Source organism: Chelonus insularis, unplaced genomic scaffold (assembly GCF_013357705.1).
Source record: "Chelonus insularis isolate UGA/USDA-ARS -01 unplaced genomic scaffold, ASM1335770v1 contig_304_pilon, whole genome shotgun sequence".
NCBI classification, from domain to species: domain Eukaryota; kingdom Metazoa; phylum Arthropoda; class Insecta; order Hymenoptera; family Braconidae; genus Chelonus; species Chelonus insularis.
In genome coordinates this window covers 82779-89708 of record NW_023276479.1, presented here as the reverse complement: position 1 = coordinate 89708, position 6930 = coordinate 82779, and the positions used below count along the sequence as shown (strand labels likewise).

General features: G+C 27.8%; 2 long non-coding RNA genes across 2 annotated transcripts; one reads left to right on the top strand and one right to left on the bottom strand.

Annotated features, from left to right (window-relative positions):
* Positions 1 to 221: 221 nt before the first annotated feature.
* LOC118065328 (uncharacterized) lies at positions 222 to 1282 on the bottom strand. Its single transcript, XR_004690159.1, has 4 exons — positions 836 to 1282; positions 721 to 727; positions 354 to 395; positions 222 to 277 (listed from the first exon to the last, which is right to left on the bottom strand). It is a non-coding gene; the product is annotated as an uncharacterized lncRNA (long non-coding RNA).
* A 1525-nt stretch (positions 1283 to 2807) lies between these two features.
* Positions 2808 to 3655, top strand: LOC118065329 (uncharacterized). The gene is made up of 3 exons (XR_004690160.1): positions 2808 to 3198; positions 3308 to 3314; positions 3644 to 3655. It is a non-coding gene; the product is annotated as an uncharacterized lncRNA (long non-coding RNA).
* Positions 3656 to 6930: the final 3275 nt, after the last annotated feature.

Genomic DNA, 6930 nt, shown 5'->3' with positions numbered 1-6930 from the left:
TTAATTTTTTAACAATAAGACATACTTTAATATTGCTACAATTTTTGTGAATAATTATTATAGTATAGTATAACTGCACATCTTAACTTACTGAAATTTTTCTAAAATATCTTTATTTGGCACTTGGAGAACTGTTTCTAATTGTCTATCTTTTTCAGGGCTGAGTATAAGTCTGCTGAGTAAATTTCTTAAGGTTTTCTTCAAGCATCCCATTATCTCGATAATATTTTAAAACACTTTTGCCATCAGCTGAATTTAATAAAAGTTGGTATATAGGCTGTAAAAAAAATTTTTAAATATAAATTATTTGTCCTTTGTTCAATAGTTATTGATCATAAGTTAATGACACTCACGTTGTTGATAATTTCTGGACGTTCAAAATGCCCTTGTAAATCCTGTAAGATAAAACTATCTAAAAATTGAGAAAGAACACAATTGACTAGTAATTGAAAAAAATGACAACGGTTAAAAACACTGGAAAATGACTACTTTACTACAAAAACCATCATCTTTTGATCACTTATAATTAACGAAAGAAAAATTTTTTCAATTTAATAATAAATCCACTATTTCACTAACACTGTTAACACTTTTGCACTTTACAAAAGTTGAGTTTGAACAAAAACTGATTCGATATTTTTAATTGTTGTCATTTTTTCGACAAGAAAAGGCTTAGAAGTTGTGTTGTGGGAGTTAGACTATTTAGTATGAACTACTTACCATTTTACTGTAAATAAAAAATAATACCAAAATCAGTTAATTATTTAAGAAATGAATAATAGATATTATGAATGTTAAATATTAGTTGCTATTAAGTTTGTGAAAGATTACTTACGTCGTTACAAAATGACGCACTTTTATGTGTCACTGTATAATGTATCACTCTCTATTGATAACACAGTCAATTACGCACTGAGGAACAATAAACGTATTCAAACCTGCTTCGAAAAACTTCGAAGATGCCCGATCTTTTCCGACCTTCGATTCTTTCTTATGTTAATAGCAGAATGCACGTTGTTTTAACTTAATAGTAGAATATCTCGAAAACTATGAATCCGAGATCTAGACATAATGCGTACAATTTTTAGAAAATCGCTTTACGAACAAAATGACCCCTTATAGGCTTCTCTACGATTAATAGTTAATGAGATATCATTTTTTTTGTTTAAAATAATTCTCATGCTCAACAGCGTTGATACCTTCTTTCTCTTTCTTTCTTTCTACTATTAGCAGATAGCATTTGAAAAATTATAAGACAGCATGGTAAAATATATTAGTTCGTCTAGGACTCTATGGCAGCTTAAATAGTAATTTTTGTAAGAAAAACGATTAAAAAATATTTTTCTGTCGGGAATGGAACTTTTTACTGTGCTGTTTTACAAATTTTACAAAGCTGAATTTTAAGAAAGAATATTTTATCCTTTAAATTTTCTATGATTAATTATAATTTTTATATTTTTGCCGTACAAAATTGACTATGTTCGGCTTTCACACGTCGATTGTAGTGCTGAGCACAGTAATTTTTCTATGAATTTTCTATAGTAGCCAAGATCTGTAGTCAGAATTGTCGACAGACTTTACGTACGTCTGTTTCCTTTCTTCGGCAGCATCTGACGTCTGATGTTGATCTTACGTTAGCAAACTAAAAGACAGCAACATACGTAAGTCTGACAGCCGTCTGTTTCCTGATGGCTACTAGGGTCTCTACTGAAGACTTGAGTAGAATTATTTTTTAATAAAGAGTTCACACCTCATTCGGTTTACCTAAATTCGAGTTAGGTATTAAGCTACATTAGGTACACATTGGTAATGTAATGCTTGTCTTAATTGGGAATGCTATTCATAGTATTATTTTATGGAGAGCTAGAAAATGCTTTTGATTTTTTTCCTTGGAATCTTGAGTAAAACTCCACAGGCTCAAATCTTTTCTCGACTCTGGTAGATTTTTACAAGTAAATTTAACACTTATCTGGGATGAAAGATTTTCTAAGGACAGTTGCATTATAAAAAGACTCAACTGTAAAATGTTAAATGGAAAATTAACACGGAATAGTGAATCAAACTGATCCGATTTTTTCCAGTGTATTGATCTGATCTTACCCTATAAGTAAATATTAATCATGTCTATACCTACGAAAAATCAACTTGACATAAATGTACAAGAAAATAGTAAATTAGTTTATTTACTCTTTCATTATTTATAATGTTCAAGTGTGTAGTGAATTATCCTATAATTTACTTGAATCACTGTAAAATTAAGTACATAATAAGCATTTTATTATTAATTAAAGGATAAACTTATGGTAGTTCGAAAAGTGATCAATACGATAGCAAGTATAAAAATAGGTCTGAGTACACTTTGTCTGTGCTAACACGATGAACTTCCCATTTTTAATTGTCTGTAACAAATTCATATTGTTATAAACAATGCATGTTTGATAAAAGTTATATTTTAGTTGTGAACAATAATGTCTAGTTAATACTGACTACACGGAGAGAAAATTCATAGAAAAATTACTGTGCTCAGCACTACAATCGACGTGTGAAAGCCGAACATAGTCAATTTTGTACGGCAAAAATATAAAAATTATAATTAATCATAGAAAATTTAAAGGATAAAATATTCTTTCTTAAAATTCAGCTTTGTAAAATTTGTAAAACAGCACAGTAAAAAGTTCCATTCCCGACAGAAAAATATTTTTTAATCGTTTTTCTTACAAAAATTACTATTTAAGCTGCCATAGAGTCCTAGACGAACTAATATATTTTACCATGCTGTCTTATAATTTTCAAATGCTATCTGCTAATAGTAGAAAGAAAGAAAGAGAAAGAAGGTATCAACGCTGTTGAGCATGAGAATTATTTTAAACAAAAAAAATGATATCTCATTAACTATTAATCGTAGAGAAGCCTATAAGGGGTCATTTTGTTCGTAAAGCGATTTTCTAAAAATTGTACGCATTATGTCTAGATCTCGGATTCATAGTTTTCGAGATATTCTACTATTAAGTTAAAACAACGTGCATTCTGCTATTAACATAAGAAAGAATCGAAGGTCGGAAAAGATCGGGCATCTTCGAAGTTTTTCGAAGCAGGTTTGAATACGTTTATTGTTCCTCAGTGCGTAATTGACTGTGTTATCAATAGAGAGTGATACATTATACAGTGACACATAAAAGTGCGTCATTTTGTAACGACGTAAGTAATCTTTCACAAACTTTAATAGCAACTAATATTTAACATTCATAATATCTATTATTCATTTCTTAAATAATTAACTGATTTTGGTATTATTTTTTATTTACAGTAAAATGGTAAGTAGTTCATACTAAATAGTCTAACTCCCACAACACAACTTCTAAGCCTTTTCTTGTCGAAAAAATGACAACAATTAAAAATATCGAATCAGTTTTTGTTCAAACTCAACTTTTGTAAAGTGCAAAAGTGTTAACAGTGTTAGTGAAATAGTGGATTTATTTATTAAAATTGAAAAATTTTTCTTTCGTTAATTATAAGTGATCAAAAGATGATGGTTTTTGTAGTAAAGTAGTCATTTTTCCCAGTGTTTTTAACCGTTGTCATTTTTTTTCAATTACTAGTCAATTGTGTTCTTTCTCAATTTTTAGATAGTTTTATCTTACAGGATTTACAAGGGCATTTGAACGTCCAGAAATATCAACAACGTGAGTGTCATTAACTTATGATCAATAACTATTTGAACAAAGGACAAATAATTTATATTTAAAAATTTTTTTACAGCCTATATACCAACTTTTATTAAATTCAGCTGATGGCAAAAGTGTTTTAAAATATTATCGAGATAATGGATGCTTGAAGAAAACCTTAAGAAATTTACTCAGCAGACTTATACTCAGCCCTGAAAAAGATAGACAATTAGAAACAGTTCTCCAAGTGCCAAATAAAGATATTTTAGAAAAATTTCAGTAAGTTAAGATGTGCAGTTATACTATACTATAATAATTATTCACAAAAATTGTAGCAATATTAAAGTATGTCTTATTGTTAAAAAATTAATAAGTACATTCCTCTACGAAAAACTGAATGTTATCGATTGTACAACGATCAGTATACGTGGGATGTACTAAATTTGGATGACCTATTTAGCTTTAAAATTACGAATCTTGTAAGAGCATCTAATGGTGCGAAATTTATTCTCAAAAATTGGTTTTAATTTAAATAAAGATATATTTAATAATTCATAAAAGTGTTTTATCATTATCAAATTCAACCGCGATTCCTTAATTTCCCTAAATCAAAAAAACATTATTAATTTTTTACGTTACAGCCTTTTTTTGAATCAAAAATAAATAATAAGCTGTAGAGAAATTAATACATTGATATATAAATATTGTTAAGCATACTTAGAAATTTTACTAAATCGATAAGGAAGTTTTCTAATACAGCACATTAAATTTTACCATGCCAGCACAACAATTTTTATGAAGCCATGACTAATACTCTTTATGTTTCAATTTGATAATATTTACGTTTCAATTTAATAATATTTACATGATCGTAAAATACTTTTTACTTTGGTCGTCGATCGCGCACGCATTATAAGAGAGCATGGTAATTTTTCTGAAATTTTCTCTACAAAAATTATATGATTTTTCTCTCCGTGTACATTTTTGAACAAAATTGTTATTCTTTCGCTTAAAAGTATTTTAGATAGTTAATCTTCTAATTTCTTTATTTTTAGTTTTTTTGTTATAAAAAAAAAACTGTTCAACCGAATTCGTTCAAATTCCTTTCTAATCTTTTTTATAATAACATCTTTCGAATAAATTTTGGTTAAAGTTGATATCTCAATCTGTTCTTGAGATATCGAAAACGAAAAAAAATGCTGACATACGTCCGTACACTGAGAAAAAAATTGACTTCATACAAAAAATATTTCATTCGATCATTAACATCGAAATTTCAAATAGTCGCAATAATATATTTCTTCGAAATTATGAATATTTCGTTGAAATCATTTTATTTACTCAAATGAATAAAATGTCATTTGTTTTCATTCTTGTCGTAACCTTAAAAATTTGTTTTCAAACTTGTCGCAACATTGAAACAAAAGACAAAATGTGTTTTTGATAACACTACTATTAGTCTGAATAAAATATCTCATCAAAAACAGCCCCCTCCTTCTGGGCTGTACAAAAATGTGCGCCAAACACAAATAACGACAATGATGAAATTACAAAAAGTCCTAAAATCATTAAATGCCAATTATTTAAATCTACAAATCAACAATATTTAAAATGAATTATTTTCTTCGGTTTTTTTTTGAAAAAAAATTTAGTATGTTTAATGACACAAGAAACATAACAACTAAAAACTTGGCGTGATCCCCAACTTATTAAAAAAAAACGTATGATTGCTCCATGAATAAACTCTCATTTTACTCAATTTTTGCGCAACAAAATTTTTTCAATTTCGTATATTATGAATAAAGCAATGATAATACTTTATAGTATGCTTAATCGAAAGTTAACGATTGCTTTGCGAGCAAATTCTTAATTTTAGCCCATGTTTATGTTATAATAAGAAAAAAATTGTAAATTTAAAAATCATAGCTTGCAAAAATCATCTTATAATTTGTATAGAGACATGGTAGTGCCTCATCGTGACGTAAGGGCTAAATGGCGGCAATTTATGTTTGGCGCACGAGACACTACCGTATCTCTTAATTATCTTGAGAATACTCCAAGTTTCTTTTATTTATTGGATAAAAAATTCTTTCATTTAACGAAATTTTTTTCTCAGTGTACGTACACACACATCATTCTAAAAATTGGTCAGTATGCTTGCAAATACCATGAAACGTGGAGATATGATGAAAATTCAAATTTCACTAATCGACCCAATTTTAATAATTTCCTCATGGGAAGTTAATAAAATAGTTTTTGATAGATTTTCAGAAAAGTAAAATTTTCTCGAATATTAAAAAATGTAAATTCAGAATCGAAGAAATTTGTAAGACTATGAATCTTAAATTGAGTTAAAAGATTTAATTTTTGTATTGTATTGTACATATTTTATTAATATTAATTAGTCAATATATTGAAACAAATATAAATCTACACAATACGATTTTCTTTTAGAGGAATTGATTAGTTGGTTACTGCGTGTTTCATTCCTGTGTTATCTGATTGTCAAATCTGACTATGATTTAGTGAGTTAACAAGAAATCATGGTAACTTTTCGAAATGTATTATTTTTTTGATTTTGTGTTGAAGTTTTTACTAACAAATTAAACAATGATTATGACCTGTTCTCTCAATGCTCTAGTAAATTTTTTGCTTCACATATGATATTTTTTATTTGAACCAAAGTAATCATTGCAGATCTCTGTGTTATGAAGTAAAATAATCAGAATTTTCAAAAATTGTATCAAAATATTATAATTAATGTAGAAAACTCTGACCCTAGATATTTTTTATTGAATTTTGTTGAAAACTTTGTTGAATAAAGAAGAATTTTCATGGACCTACAGTGATTATAATTCTTTACATTTTAATTAATGAATTTAATAGTGTGGTTTCAGTTACAGATTTTTAAGCAATACAAGAAAGATTGTGATGTCCTTATTGTAGATGATGAAAGTAACCAACTGAGCCCAATTTCGTTACAAAAATTACATGGACAATATTATTCTATATTTTTATTATTAGAATTATTATTATATATATATATTATTATTCTTTATTTTTTTAATAGAAATGAATAAATTAATCTAAATTCCTTGAGGGTATTTGGCCATAGTTTCCTCTTTTTGAGAAGTGTAACCTCGATCCCTGTCGAGAAAACACATGGGCCGATTCTTAACTTAATACTGCACGAGTCTTGCTTCCTATTAGAAATTAATTTGATCACAAGCGCAATAGACTTTTGTACATATAAGATTTTGGCAAT